At 40.7% G+C, this 16,969-nt stretch overlaps 1 long non-coding RNA gene across 1 annotated transcript in view; it reads left to right on the forward strand.

The window, feature by feature from the left end:
* Positions 1-5,902: 5,902 nt before the first annotated feature.
* The window catches only part of LOC139385697 (uncharacterized), a 91,359-nt gene continuing 80,292 nt past the window's right edge, over positions 5,903-16,969 (forward strand). The window contains exon 1 of the long non-coding RNA XR_011628986.1: positions 5,903-6,104. This is a non-coding gene — a long non-coding RNA (uncharacterized lncRNA). The remainder of the gene's footprint in view (positions 6,105-16,969) is intronic.

The raw sequence follows: 16,969 nt of genomic DNA on the forward strand, positions 1-16,969 counted from the left end.
TTTAGTGATGCATAAAATTAACATAAATCAACACTTAATTAGAATGATGGTTTGTTAAAAAACAGCACATGGTGTCACTGTGAGGCAGCGGTTATTTCATGTAGTTGAGCCATAATCACAGAATCACACAATTAGTAACACAATAGAAGCAATCAATTAACAATAATAAAATACAAATCTATCAAACCAAGAGAAGAGTTCAGACAGTGCTTACAATGTGGTCCTCTGTAGCTCAGTTGGTAGAGCTTGCTTGCAACAAAAAGATAGTGGGTTCGAGTCCCGGGACCACCAAAAAAAATGTATGCATGCCTGGTCCCCGCCCATATAGCATGTGTAGGTAAGTTGCTTTGGATAAAAGTGTCTGCTAAATGGCATACATCCTCTAAATGGATGCAGAATGTGTTATGTATCTTTTGTGGGTAATTTGTGTTGCAGTAGCTATAGTTTTAGTTGGTGTGTATGAGTCATTATCACTATGTCACATGGTTATCCCCAGTTTTAGACACAAGCTAGGAAACCCTGTTGACTGACCGTACACATCAAGCATAATATGGATAATTCACATTTTAATGATCCTATTGAAAAACACAATTGAGCTTTTTATTTATCCATCAGGGTCTTGAGGCATGTGCTAACCCACAGACGAAAATCATCAGGACACAATGGACCACATCCAGTAAGGTTGACCATGGAGGATACACACTGTTCTGTTCTCTCTGAGGATGTATTTCCTCTGGGTGTGAACATCGCTGCTGACAAGCCAATTACAGGCTGTTATAATGAAAAACACAGGGAGGCTGCATGCTCTCATCATTGTGATATGAGGTTTATGTTGGATTAAGACGAATATCTAACATCTCGCACAATGGGACAGTATTTTGTAGGAGTGATTAAATAATGTGCTCACTGAGATATAGAAATAGACACATGACAATCACCACCATCTAACATACTGTAATGATGTTTCTGTTCCTGCAGGTCCTAAACAATGGCTCATCACAGTATTATTTAATAGTCTATATACCTGAATAAAATAATGCTGATCATCATTCAAGCCACAAAGGCCTACACAGGAGAGCATGTGCACAGGAACTGATGCATCTGATTAGGACTCCTTTTGGCTCACTCACCAGGAAGGAATAGGGGACTGCAGTGTTCTTAATGGAAATTGATCGAGGGCCACTATGTTGTGTCAAAAATGACATTTTGAGCTGGACCCATATCCATAGACATTAAAACCATATAGTGATAGAGCTGACGCCCTCCACGTATTCCTATGGAAAACTCCCAATGGCGCATGAGGTATATGAATTTGAAACACGCCATATTGCTGAATGAGGCTGAATGGCACCAAAAATCGCTAAGGATCATGGTGAAAGTGGGCCGTAACTAGCAAAGGATCATGGTCGATGTAGATGTTTTCATCCTGCCTGAGAGAGTCAACCCAACACTCCTAGATGATGTCTGAGTCAATACCGGAAGCCTTGGATATAAACAGTCGTGGTTATCCAGTGTTTCATACAGATTTATCACATGGTATGCGATAGTTACATTGTTCAACAGATGTTACCTGCGTTAACATTAATAAAAACATGTAGCTATATCCTATATTGTCTCCTGAGCAGAGCGGTGAGTGGCACAAGGCTCCTGTGTAGTCAAGCATAGTAGTCACAATGGATCACTATTTCATAACATTTCTCAATTTGTAGTGAACTTTAAAATAATTAATAGTGGGGAGGTCATTTGATAATAATAAGCACATTTTAGAGGCCAAAATGGCCATCTAAAAAACATTTGTTGGCCTTCCTGGCAATCATAAGTTACATAGGCTTTCAAATCAATGTTTTTTTGTCACGTGTGCCGAATACAACAGGTGTTGACCTTACAGTGAAATGCTTACTTACAGGCTCTAACCAATAGTGCAAAAAAGGTATTAGGTGAACAATAGGTAGGTAAAGAAATGAAACAACAGTAAAAAGACAGGGCAGACAAGACAGGCAAGCCCAGATTCACAAAACACTTCTTATGCAAAAACTTAAGAAAAACTTTCAAAAATATAACTTTAGAAGATAGTTTGTAAGTGCAATTCCTCAACAATATCTTAAGATTGAATGATTTTCTTACGAGCTTCTCAAATATCTTCTTAAGATGTGTGTTGCAAGGCAACTGTTTTAGATAGCAATTTCAATCATGTTAGCATATTTCGTACTGTTCTAAAACATGTTCTTTGGTTTAAAATAATCAATACTGAAACTTTCAGAGGAAGTTTGTGAGTGAATTACACATGTTCAACTGCTTCCATGAGCTTTTTCTCTCACTGCCCTGAGTTTAAGACCAGGGTTTAGCTTTGTTGGAATTAAAAACATTTCCAAGGACTTTATTTTCAAGAATCCAATTTCTCCTTAACTTTTTTCTTAAGGAGAAACATAAGAAACAGCGCAGTATATTTTCCAATAACCTTTTTGAGAAATAGCAACTTTGCTTAACTTTCTTCTTAAGTCTATAGTTAAGGAAAAAATGGCAGTTAGGAAGACATTTCTTCTTTAGAAGGTTTTGTGAATCTAGGCCTGGGGCTTTTGGCACCTCTAGATTGCTACGCAGTAGCCGACCTGCCGAGAATGCACATATCAGGCACATGTGCACCTGTACCCGGGCCAGGAAGCATCAACTTCTAATATGTTCCAGAACATTAAGCACAGCCTCTAGGGATATTAGTGTCTTGGTGGTGAGTTCTGGATCTGTGCGTGTGTATTCGCCTCTAGTATGATCTGCACTTTAGGAAATGGCAAGTTTCCGCATTAGAATAGATGGATAGCACTGACCTAATCTGCGATTACACTTTCAAAGATCAGTGCACAGTAATTTCATCACGTTGGTGAGTGAGGACAGTTCAGATGGACAATCTCTCAATATCATACCAATCAATCACTTTTACAGTGCATTATGGGGAGAGGGAGCCTGGCCTCATAGGTTGCAGCCTGACAAACGGTGGATTGACTTTCCTTCTTTGATCTCTTACTATTTCTAACAGCATGCAGTGCATGAGCCCTATGCATTCATCTACACCATGAACACACATATATTCATGGACTTTAAATAGCCCCTGCAGGGCTATACAGACTCTGAGTATGCAGATGATGAAAGGATCTCTCTGTTGGTAGAGGTACATGCATGTTAAATCATGCTGGGTTTGCTCTCATTTACAACATTTCATTATGAACAATTAACAAGTAAACGAAAACTGTGCAAAATATCCCAGTATTCAATTGCGCAAATGATTGTTGTTGAGGGATATTAGGTTGTTATGGTTAGATCATTGTGTGAGTATGAGCAACACACCCCACATGGTCTTTCTTGGATTGTTAACATTGGATCTTTCTTTTGAAGTCAATTATTGAAAGGTTATTATAATAATATTTTAGATAAACACCCTTTATACGAAAACATAATGACCACAACGTGTCAAGATGATACTGTAGGTAAATACACAATCTCAAATGCAGTGAAGTGTTGTTATAAAATGTCTTATAAGCATGACCTGATGTCTGTCATAATATTTCATGGCAGACAGTTACAGCAGCAAGCCTTTTTAATGAATCCAGCTGGCAACAGTGGTTTTTTGTTGCCATAATCTTCCTCGACTTGGGACTTGGGTGTCGAGTTCTGTGATAAATTACTTTAAAAAATGTATACACATAAAAGACTTGAATAACCACCACAGGAAACACTCCCTCAGTCAGCACTTTCTCCTGTCCCATACAGTTTGTGACATTTAGCTGCTTTACAGGTGAAAAATAGGGGTAGGGTTGTAGAGAATCGATGGAACATGAATGTAATAAGAAATCGTTGGTGCCGGCTTAAGGCCGGTAGCAACCACCACAGAATTTACGGCCAGAACAAGGATGAGGCGGCAGATGTCCAAGTTAAGGGGAGTTTAATGGAAGAAGATGTCCACATTTACACATCACACACACATCTGACCTCTCATGGTTCAGACAACTGAAAATCATGTTCAGTGAGAACAGACATTAACTATATGTTCATTTAGATGCATGCACAGTCCACAGGAGGAAAAGTTCAGAAGGAGGGAAAACTGTGGAAGTGCTCATCAGGATAGGGAAGGCACGTTTCTGGCCACACAGCGTACTGGGGTCATAGACCAACTGAAACTGAAGTCCCCGAAATCAAGGCTGCTGATAGGCTGAACGAGATGTGGTAATAAGTATGTGAAGTGACCTTGACCAATAAGACACTAACAAAATCGGGGGTCTTCTGAATAGGAGACAAAGCTGCCCGACTTGAACTAACCATAAAGGATGGCTAGAATCAGTTGACTGAAGCTGGCCATTTTAACAACAGGCATCAATAGCTTTTCCAGATGCAGTTCTTTAAGTTGGACAGAATAGTGTTCCTCATCTTACAAAGAGCTTGTAGAGAGCACACAACTATACATGCTCCCAATTCATTTCACCATGAGATGATGTGGCTGGTGGTATCTCACTTTGCAGCCCTGAGTGGATTACCCATTGTTTTTATGGTGGGTGGATATTCACGAGGTTGTCTCTTCATGCACTGTTTGGCCAGTTTCATTGATCCAGCACAGGACTGAGTGTGTCAGGAACTATGAGGTGTCTTAAGGTATTTTCACACTTGGTCCCTTTCAGCCAATTTTTGTGAACTCAGTTCGGTTCGCTTAAGGAACTCGGACCCCTCAAAAGAGCCCCCGAAGCGAACCGAACTGAGACCATCTCGAGAGGTCTGGGTTTGGTTCGCTTGAATCCCGAGGTCAGGTTCCCTTTTTTAGGGCAAGGTGAACGCAAATAAATGTACACTACTGTTCAAAAGTTTGGGGTCACTTAGAAATGTCCTTGTTTTTGAAAGAAAAGCACATTTTTTGTCCATTTAAAATAACATAAAATTGATCAGAAATACAGTGTAGACATTGTTAATGTAAAAGACTATTGTAGCTGGAAACGGCTGATTTTTAATGGAATATCTACATAGGCGTGGAGAGAAATTTCTAAGTGACCCCAAACTTTTGAACTGTAGTGTACATGTTAATAGTATCTTCTGATTACAATTAATATGTCCCATATTTTAATGAAATGCAATCTATTAGCTTCCAAAATGTAAGTAGCTGTCTGATAACACATTCTGATTGAATGGCTTGTCCTGCACTTTGTAAAAACTAAGAGTGCATGTTGGAAAAATACCTTGGTTCCTTTCTAAACATAGAAATGTGAATACAAAGAGAACTGAGTTCCCCCCCCCCCCCCCTTCACTTTAAAGAGGACTGAGATCGGTTATTTTAAAGAGGACTATATGTGAAAACACCCTTAAGAGAGCATTATGGTGGTGTCAGTGTAATCCTAATCCTGACCAATATACTTTTCTCAACCACATTTCCATAGGGGTAGGTTTACACCTGTAAAATAAAGATGATGTGTTCTATTTGTTCCATCAACATTCCATGAGATATGGATTAGGTGGAGAGTGACGAAGAAAGGGATGATCATCTGAAAACGAATACTTTTACAATGTGCAGCTCAACTGGCATTCAGACAACCCCCCACGCAGTATCTCATTATGCACTGGTCACAACAGCCAGCCCATCCTGAAGTCCCATCCCATGTCACTTTGGCATCCCACCAATACGGATAAACTCTCCAGAAATCAGAGACCTTAATCAGCATCCCATCCGAGACCAGAATACGCAATGTTTGGTGTATTACCTTAAATTAAATGACATCACATTGCTGCAATGCTGTGCTTGTCATTGAGAATATGTTGCAAAGTAATGTTCTTCGTGTAACATGAATTCGTCTGTGGGTCACTTTGTAAATATTTTCTCTGTTCTGCATCTGTTCAAGACATCATGGTGAGGAAATATATATTCATTTGTAAGCCTATCAGTCGTGATCCTCCTATTACGCAAGTGTTATGCTGTTGAGTAGAGACGCATTGCAAAATCTTGCCTGCTCGCTCTATGGAATGAAGCAGGATTAATTCTGCCACTACCCTGCCCGGAAAAATCGACCGCATTGTTTTTGCAGAACGAGTGGACAAAGAAGCAAGCCATGTATGAAAACTAATTGCTCGCGTGGGTAAGCATATATTGGCTATCAAGAGAAATACACGCTTTAAACTATGCGTGGGTGGTGTTCCTTCAAACGACAGGGGAAGTTAACGGCCAACATTATCAAGGAGAGCAGGATGTTTGGCAACCTTGATTTGATTATCATAAAATAAAATAAATAGTGGTTATCTATTCTAGGCTGTCATTGTAGTCGTCGACCTTCACAACCATCTCAGACTTTTAGATAAGCAGAATATCAGAAACGGTGTGGCTGAATGTAACACCAATCCCAATGCGTCTGTTTCAATCGCGTGTCCGTTCAGAAACACTAGCCTGACAACCCATTGCTTCAAAGGATCCTTAACTGCATGGCTTTCTACCTTCATCATTCATAATGCCAATATTGGTACATGCATATTGCACTATATGAATATACCTCTAATGCAGCCCAACGTGTCTTATTCAAAGCGGCAAGGCTCACTTGACAGGCTACTCATTTGACAGGCTACACTTTCCTGGGACGATAGCTGGATTTCGGATTTGGTTTTTCGTTTGCATATCTTTTTCAGTCTCACTTGGATTGTATTGGGATTAAGGTGGGGTTTTAACCCAATGCAGGTATCAGGGATATATCTTCCCATGACATCTGCCTCGGTCACTGGATTTTTGATAATTATGGTTTAAGAAAGGACTTCGCCTAACAATTGGTCGACCAATTTCTGAAGTTAAAGTCAACCCGTTGTTGGTTATACCTTTCTCGTCAATTTCACTCCTCTTCGACTAAAAATGCTTCAGTAAGACAACGTTTGAACAGTGGAAATAACGCCCATGTGCCTACCCATAAACATCCGCGGCGTATCCTATTAATAACACCCGTAAAGGTAAGTCAGTCATGTATTTTATCTTTGATCACAGCAATTGCATGCTCAATAAATGGCAAATTAGTGTTGTGCTATACACTTTTTTTCGGCCTCACACGTTGGTGGATGATTTGATATTGTGTGTAGTGTTTACAGATATCTTGATAGGTATTTAATGTTCAGGTGATGCTAACAGAAACTGCTCTGCCATTTGTCAGTATAGACTATAGGCTATTAATGCGTGTATGCCGCATAGGCTATTCAATTTAAAGTATTGTCTGACTAATTGCATTATGATATAAATAGCGTCTGATGCTCTGGACCAGTTTTGTTAAATTATTTTGCTGATTTAAGTCACGTAGCCTGTAACCTACATCTGTATAGGTGCAAAAGCGTCCTATCAAGATGATAAATAAGGATGATAAATAGTAGGCTGTAGCCTACAACTAGTGCTGTGAGACAACGGACAGCCTGGGTAAAGCAACCAACATAATAAGATTGTTGTATGTTGATAGATGACTCATATTAATTTTCATATGAGATGGTTGACATTGTAGCCTAGTAACACACAACGATTTCAATTGACCTTTCGCAGTATTGGGTTATTCACCTGGTTTGGAATTTAACCTGTGTGGTGGAGAGTCATGCAGCTGCCTATTAGGATATTTTCCTAAGGAATACTTACCCTTATATGGATTCGTTGTAATGGACCCTAATTAGGCTATTTCTACGTGATGTGTGTAATCAAATAACCAGAGGGAACAGAGCCAGATAATAGATTGGTTCAAGGCCGGTCTGTGTCTGTAGAAGCAGCATGCATTCTGCATTCATTATCATGTCTTTGTGTTGCTTGGCTACAACCACTGAAGCTGTGTGGGCATTCAGATCAAAAGGTGCTTGAATACAGAACACATGGGCCACACATAACTACGTCAGTTGAATCCTCCATTGAAGTTGCCAATGTTGGTTGAAAGCACAGACCAGCCTGCTTGGAGCGCAAGTGGCACGGGCGTGTCTGCATCAGCACAACGTCGACTTTCTCAAGTTAGCAGCAGCACTGGAGAATGTGTATCACTGTAGAAAAGCCCAATGGCCGCTTGGGGACACTGACTGCTAAGCTACAGCCGTCTATTATTCAGTTCAGTACCGACTAATCGAATGCATAAGGAACGAATGTGAATGTTCCGATTTTTATCCATGGGTTGCAAATCAAGGCAGGCTTTTCTCATAGACTTAACGTTACCCATAGGCGCGACGTTGAGAAGGAAGCGAAGCCCAATGTAACGGCATTTTTTCTATATATATATATTACATATTATTAATGATCATGAGTAGACTAGAATGCTACAGTGCGGCAGCAGAGCGGACCCTGTGTATTACGGTCGCTGTCCACTGGCCAGTGGGGCTGTACTTCATAATTCGGCATTCCGAGCTCATAGCTGACCATGGTGCTGAATCTAGTTGTAAATTTACAATAGCGCCACATAGCTTTTTCCCACGTAACAAAGTAGCCATAGAAAACTACAGGTTGTATTAGGTAGACTCCTGAAAGCGGCGTTACTATACAGGACAATATGCAAATTAATTAGTTAGCTCACCAATTAATGTGCTCATAAGTGATGCAGTCTTTGAAATGTTTTTTAAGAGTCTTTATGTATTTAGTTCAAAAGAGAACATAGGAAATCAAAAAGTAAGTTATTATTATTATTTTTTAAACAATTTATTTAACATTTATTTAACCAGGTAGGCCAGTTGAGAACAAGTTTTCATTTACAACTGCGATCTGGCCAAGACAAAGTAAAGCAGTGCGACAAAAACAACAACACAGAGTTATGCAAACGTTAAAAAACAATGGCAACACAATATTATCTCTAGCAGCTAGCGAAGGTATTATTCGCTGTCCAACCACTCTGATGGACCTCAGTTTGAATGTAGTCTTATGGTCAGAAAGGTAGCCGTTTTTTTTGGGATTATTTTCTCCTTTCTCTTTTTCAGGCATTCAATATTTATGTTGTTAGTTTCTGGAATAATAAGCTATGTCTCTGTAGGCAGTCTCCAGAGATAGGAGGTATTTGTGTCCTTGCCAATCCTAGTCTTCAGACTCAGTAGAGGGCTCAAAGAGGTCAGCATGTGGGTTTCATAGGATTATATATTTTGTACACTCAGGCAATGTAGATGGGAGAAATAAGGTGAGATGTCAGATGTAAACAGGGTAGTGGTGAAGGTTGTACATCCATTAAAGAGAGGTAGAGGCAAAATATCAAAACGCTTACCATTAAATGAGGCATACATCCCCTCATATTTAAATTCGTCCCACTCTCCTTTGACATACCAAGGGGAAACTGTGTACATCGATTCGCTGAGTTGCTACATCAGTAGTGCAGTATGCCTCATGCATTTTACATAGAAGCTTGCTGTGCCACTCCACCACTGGTTAGTACTGTTCACCAGGTGCAGCTGCGTTATCTGCTCATCCATCTCAATCAGGAATGGGACTCCATGTTCTGGCACATCAGGGGCACCACCTCTCCACAGCTGCCCAGCCTGCCCAGTGCAATGAAGTGCTGAGACGGAGAGGAGCTGTCACATGGTTTATGTGTTGCAATGGCCACACCCTGTTGGACGGATTCCTTCAAAGGTGAAGATAAGAGACATTCATCACACAGATAAAACAACCTAGCCATGCGTGGAGCAAAGTACTGGTTCCTTTATGGGTATGAAGACTACAACAATAGGAATCAATAGCCCCAGGTTTATAGAGTTTAGGATATCTATTGCTTTGGGTGTGCATGTTGAATATTTGAATGAGCTGTTGAAGCATTTGTTTCAGTCAGAATCATTGACATTTGAAGCTGCAGCACCAGGTTATGTATTTTAAATACGTGCTCCATGTCTGTACATAATAAGGGCCTGCTATAAGTGGCTTGTAAAGATATCTGAACACAGAGGTTAATGAGGTCTATTCTTAGTTGCGTTAATACGCTTGAGCCCTATTGGATTAGTGTTATGAATAAATTAAACAACAAGTGCAACAGGCCTTCCCACTGGGCAAAGACATAAATTCCACGTCTATTCCACGTTGGTTCACCCTCATTTTATTGAAATGACTTGGAAACAACATTGAGTCAACCAGTGTGTACCCAGTGGATTGTTGTGTATTTAGATTTGGACTATCTATGCAGCAGTTGGGGTGAGATAGGTTATCACCCCTTCTCTTGCTTGTCAGCGCATTGGACCGTGTTACAGTAGATATCCAGGGTTCTGGTGCCATGCCTTTGCCTAATGAAATCAGCCATCATGAGAGCCTCATTATCATACACATTATCATACATACTGTTGAAGTAATATGGCTATAGGTTCTTCTGTCTCACCAAAAGCCCATTCTTGTGGGAAGCTGCTTGATAATGTATGTGATATCAACAGAGAAGTATATTTTCTGGGTCATTTAAATATTGACTGGCTTTCATCAACTTGCCCACTCAAGAATAAGCTTCAAACTGTGATCAGTCAACCTATCAGGGTAGCAATAAACAGCACAGGAATGAAATCATCAATATGTATTGATCACGTTGAACTTACTAGCCCCAAGTCGTTATATGTTGTTTTTTTCATGTGCATTTAGCTATTTTGCAATTTGCCTCATGACTCCTGCATACTTTGTGACTACAAACTTTCTTTACCCAACCGTGGGACAGTGTCACGTTCTGACATTTATTTCCTTTGTTTTGTCTTTATTTAGTATGGTCAGGGCGTGAGTTGGGGTGGGCAGTCTATGTGTGTTTTTCTATGTTGGGGTTTTGAGTTCAGCCTAGTATGGTTCTCAATCAGAGGCAGGTGTCGTTAGTTGTCTCTGATTGAGAATCATACTTAGGTAGCCTGGGTTTCACTTCTGAGTTGTGGGTGTTTGTTTCCGTGTGAGTGTTTGTTGCCACACGGTACTGTTTCGGTTTCGTTCATGTTCACATTTATTGTTTTGTATTTCATAGTGTTCAGTTTGTCTTAAAATAAACGTTATGGACACTTACCACGCTGCGCATTGGTCCTCCAATCCTTCTCGCTACTCCTCCTCAGAAGAGGAGGAGGAATCCCGTTACAGACAGACTATGTTTGTTCCCACACTCGGGACTCTGACTCTCTATTGGCTACACAGACTTTTGGCCTCCAATATAGTAGCCATATCTAGGAAAACCAAAGTTCCAAAGGCTAGGCCTAATATAGTGAATAGGAGGTCATACAATAAGTTTTGTAGTGATTCCTATGTTGTTGATGTAAATACTATTTGTTGGTCTGTAGTGTGTAATGAGGAGCAAACAGACGTTGCACTTGACACATTTATGAAATTATTTATTTCATTGGCAAGATTAGCAAATTTAGTTATGACATGCCAGCAACATCACTGACACAACACATCTAAGTATATCTGACCAAATTATGAAAGACAAGAACTGTAATTTTGAATTCCGTAAAGTGAGTGTGGAAGAGGAGAACAAATGATTGTTGTTTATCAACAATTACAAGCTCCTGGGGTCTGAAAACCTGGATGGAAAATTACCGAGGATAATAGCGGACTATGTGGCGACTCCTATTGGCCTTATCTTCAATTTAAGCCTACTAGAAAGTGTGTGCCCTCAGGCCTGGAGGGAAGCAAAAGTCATTCTGCTACCTAAGAATAGTAAAGCCCCCTTTACTTGCTCAAATAGCCGACCAATCAGCCTGTTAGCAACCTTAGCAAAGTTTGGGAAAACAATGTGTTTGATTAGATACAATGCCATTTTAAAACAGACTTTCAGCAAGTTTATAGGGAAGGACACTCAACAAGCACAGCACTTACACAGAAGACGGATGATTGGCTGAGAGAAATTGATAATAACAAGATTGTGCAAAATCTTTCACTAAACCCTAAACCTCAACTAAATATTGTGTTAAATCATGTGGAAATTGAGCAAGTTGAGGAGACTAAACTGCTTGGAGTAACCCTGGATTGTAAACTGTCATGGTCAAAACATATGGATACAACAGTAGCTAAGATGTGGAGAAGTCTGTCCGTAATAAGATGATGCTCTACCTTCTTAACAGCACTATCAAAAAGGCAGGTCCTACACTCTTTAGTTTTATCGCACCTGGACTACTGTTCAGTTGTGTGGTCAAGTGCCACAAAGAGGGACTTAGGAAAATTGCAATTGGCTCAGAACAGGGCAGCACGGCTGGCCCTTGGATGTACACAGAGAGCAAACATTAATAATATGCATGTCAATCTCTCAAAGTGGAGGAGAGCTTGACTTCATCACAACTTGTATTTGTGAAAGCATGTTGAAAGCACCGAGCTGTCTGTTTAAATGACTAGCACACAGCTCAGACACATATGCATACCCCACAAGACATGCCACCAGAGGTCTCTTCACAGTTCCCAAGTCCAGAACAGACTATGGGAGGCACACCATACTACATAGAGCCATGACTACATGGAACTCTATTCCACATCAGGTAACTGATGCAGCAGGAGAATCAGATTTAATAAACAGATAAACATACACCTTATGGAACAGCAGGGACTGTGAAGCAACACAAACATAGGCACAGACAGATGCATCCACACACATGATATCATATGCACTATACACACACATACACATGGATTTAGTGTTGTAGATATGTGGTAGTGGAGTAGGGGCCTGAGGGCACACACTTAGTGTGTTGTGAAATCTGAATGTATTCTAATGTTTTTAAAATGGTATAACTGCCTTCATTTTACCGGTCCCCAGGAAGAGGAGCTGGATCCATAATAAATACAAATACTGACTACATGGATTTGATATTGACACATGAATACACACAATATCAAGAAATATGTGAGAATAATTTCAAATGACAATAGGGAATAGTTAAACAGATCCACAAGCAGATAGGTGGGAAGGCTGCTGCTGCTTTCTAGGTTGGCAGTATAGGCAGCAGGGTGAGATTAATCTAGCCTCTCTGGCATGCCAGTCTGTTGCATTGTGTTACAGCAGCTGCTCTGGTTGCTGCTATCATGTGTTAGCATTATGAAATCAGGGCTGATATGGGTTTTATCAGTCACTGCAGAAACGAGAGGAAAGAGATGCCAAAACCACCAAATCTGTATTGGGAGAATGAAAGAAAATCTGGATTTGAAAATGATTATGCATAGCCTACCCACTGTAGAGCTGTACTCAATGAGGTCTCGATGTCAAACAGCTGTATAAAACAATAACATCTGTTTTGTTATGTGTAAGATAACTTCACAGGAAGCAATATAGCCAAATTCATTCACTATTGTACTACTGCTCATTATAGGAGTAGGCACAGTAGATTCAGTACACATTTCATTAAAAAGTACCCATTGCCGGCAATTTCTGTTAGAAAAGTGTTAACATGGGCCTCCTGAGTGGTGCAGCGGTCTAAGGCACTGCGTAGCAGTGCTAGAGGCGTCACTACAGACCCGGGTTCGATCCCGGGCTGTATCACAACCGGCTGTGATCGGGAGTTCAATAAGGCGGTGCACAAATGGCCAAGCGTCTTCCGGGTTAGGGGAGGGTTTGGCTGGTGGGGCTTTCCTTGGCTCATCGCGCTCTAGGGACTCTTTGTGGGAGGCAAGTACCCTGCAGGCTGACCTTGGTTGTCAGTTGAACGGTGTTTCCTCCGACACATTGGTGTGGTTGGCTTCTGGGTTAAGCGGGCGGGAGTTAAGAAGCGTGGTTTGGCGGGTCATGTTTCGGAGGACGCAGGACTTGACCTTCGCCTCCTGAGTGTTAGTGTTAACAAAAATGTGCATACTGTTATACTAAAGATTAGTTATGAAACATTGAAACTAGATGATGGTGCTGTTTGACTTGCTCATGTAAAATGTGGTATTCTAACTAAGCAAACAACCTTTAGAATGATCGGTCGGTTGATACATATTATACCTAAGGGCTTTCCTTTAGCCGCCCCCAAAGATGAGCTTAAAATCTGAATAAGGGGAAATTGCTTTTAGTACCCCCAGGGGGCCTGGGTGATGAGCATAGGCCTGGAGCGTGCATCTCGTCCTGGGGCAGACCAGGGTCTCTCTTGGCATTAGCAGATAAACCAGGCTGGGTCCTGGGGCTGGGGAGCCAAAGGGTTGACCTGGTACATGTGGCATGCAAAGCATGAGATGTAGGATGGAGCTCAAGTGCAGCAGAGAACACAACTGGTCACCACAGTCAGCAGGGAGGGAGCACACTGTAACAGAGGAGCAAAGGACCATTGGATGGAGAAAGGCAGAAACACATGGTGTTTAAAGAACAGAAATCACCTCTATAGCTTGATGATGAGAGTGAGCAGTTGATTGACTGGGAAGCGAAGATGAGGACTCAAGGTAGAACCAGATGTACAGTACCAGTCAGAAGTTTGGACACACCTACTCATTCAAAGTTTTTATTTATTTATTTATTTACTATTTTCTACATTGTAGAATAATAGTGAAGGCATCAAAGATATGAAATAACACGTATGGAATCATGTAGTAACCAAAAAAGTGTAAACAAATCAAAATATATTTTATATTTGAGATTCTTCAGTTGCCACTCTTTGCCTTGATGACAGCTTTGCACACTTGACATTTTCTCAACCAGTGTCATGAGGTAGTCACCAGGAATGCATTTCAATTAACAAGTGTGCCTTGTTAAAAGTTAATTTGTGGAATTTCTTTCCAGTATGAGTTTGAACCAATCAGTTGTGTTGTGACAAGGTTTGGGTGGTATACAGAAGATAGCCCTATTTGATAAAAGACAAGAACAGCAAGAACAGCTCAAATAAGCAAAGAGAAATGACAGTCCATCATTACTTTAAGGTATGAAGGTCAGTAAATCTGGAAAATGTCAAGAACTTTGAAAGTTTCTTCAAGTGCAGTTGCAAAAACCATCAAGCGCTATGATGAAACTGGCTCTCATGAGGACTGCCACAGGAAAGGAAGACCCAGAGTTACCTCTGCTGCAGAGGATAAGTTCAATGCAGCCCAAATAAATGCTTTACAAAGTAACAGACACATCTCAACATCAACTGTTCAGAGGAGACTGTGTGAATCTGGCCTTCATGGTCAAATTGCTGCAAATAAACTATTTCTAAAGGACACCAATAATAAGAAGAGACTTGCTTTGGCCAATAAACACGAGCAATGGACATTAGACTGGTGGAAATATGTTCTTTGGTCAGATGAGTCCAAATTTGAGATTTTTGGTTCCAACCACTGTGTCTTTGTGAGATGCAGAGTAGGTGAATGGATGATCTCTGCATGTGTGGTTCCCACCGTGAAGCATGGAGGAGGAGGTGTGATGGTGTGGGGGTGCTTGGCTGGTGACAATGTCTGTGATATATTTAGAATTCAAGTCACACTTAACCAGCATAGCAACCACAGCATTCTGCAGCGATACGCCATCCCATCTGGTTTGCGTTTAGCAGGACTATCATTTTTTTTTCAACAGGACAATGACTCAAAACACACCTCTAGGCTGTGTAAGGGCTATTTGTCCAAGAAGGAGAGTAATGGAGTGCTGAATCAGATGACCTGGCCAATTGCCCAACCTCAACCCAATTGAGTAGGACTGCAGAGTGAAGGAAAAGCAGCCAACAAGTGCTCAGCATATGTGGGAACTCCTTCAAGACTGTTGGAAAAGCATTCCTCAGGAAGCTGGTTGAGAGAATGCCATTTTTGTTATTTAACCTTTTTTTAACTAGAGTGTGCAAAGCTGTCCTCAAGGTAAAGGGTGGCTATTTTGAAGAATCTAAAATCTAATATATATAACTCTTTTTTGTTTTCTACATGTCTTCACTATTATTATACATTGTAGAACATAGTAAAAAATAAAGAAAATCCCTTGAATGAGTAGCTGTGTCCAAACTTTTGACTGTTACTGTATTTCCAATGACAGGTAAGGTCAAGTTGAGCTAGGTTCATTAGAATCCTGATATCCTGATTCAGATGGAAGATGGACATATTGACCATGTCATTTTCTTTGGAGCATCTCATACTGTACCTTCTGCTACTGCTAAAGAGCATTATTATACCCAAGCTACAAATCAGCCTCCCAGCCTCTCTGTTGACTCTATGGAGCAAAGATAACAAGATTACAGGTGGCACCTGTCTCCTCCAAGAACCGCTCCTCTACAATGTGGCCGTTCCTCCATTGGCACAGCCTTAGACTACTGCTACAGGGCATAGATGTCAGTGTCTTTATAAGGGAATTACAATGAAGAGATATGATATTATTATCCACACATGAACTAGTGTTTGCTGTACTGTAGTCGCCAGCCAAGCCAACCAGTCAAGCTCTTAGACCATATCTGCTTTTTGAATCAAGGAAGGTGACATTGATCTGGATATTCTTTCAGTAGCTGCATCAGATGATATTGATTAGGCTGATATCCCAGACTAGCACTTCTCTAAGCTCTTTGCAGCTCATTCACTAAGGCAGGGGTAGGCAATTCAATTAAACTGCGGGACGTTTTTTTGGTGGTGCGCATGGTCGGGGGGGCCAGAACATTATTACAATAATTAGTACACTATAAATTGACCACAACTAAGCCCAAAAGGAGATGCTTTATCCGTTATTTAACTGGATAAGTCAGTTAAGAACAAATTATTATTTACAATGATTTTAGTATATATATTTTTTAACTAAAAACTAAAATCCCAAAACACTTTGGGGGGTCAACAAAATCACTTACAGGTCAGTTTTGGCACACGGGCGGCCTGTTGCCGACCCCTGCACTAAGGAGTTTGTAGTTACTATGGGCCTTAGTGCTAGGGAGAGCAGGGCTCAAAGCTACCTAGTAAAGGCCCACTAACCTTGACGTCCATGATGCATAAATTGCTGTTGTGGGAATCATCATTTGCAAACACTCTGCATGTTTTATGCTCTCTAATATGTTTGGTCAGCTAGGACTCCTTCGGCCCTATGAGTGCTGCATTGATTGTTAGCGCCAATAGAATTTGATACTACAGTATTGCCTTGAGCACAAAGTAGTGTTGTAGTAAATTCTGTAGCAGACTTTGTAG

The sequence above is a fragment of the Oncorhynchus clarkii genome, chromosome 27 (genome assembly GCF_045791955.1).
Source record: "Oncorhynchus clarkii lewisi isolate Uvic-CL-2024 chromosome 27, UVic_Ocla_1.0, whole genome shotgun sequence".
Lineage (NCBI taxonomy): Eukaryota > Metazoa > Chordata > Actinopteri > Salmoniformes > Salmonidae > Oncorhynchus > Oncorhynchus clarkii.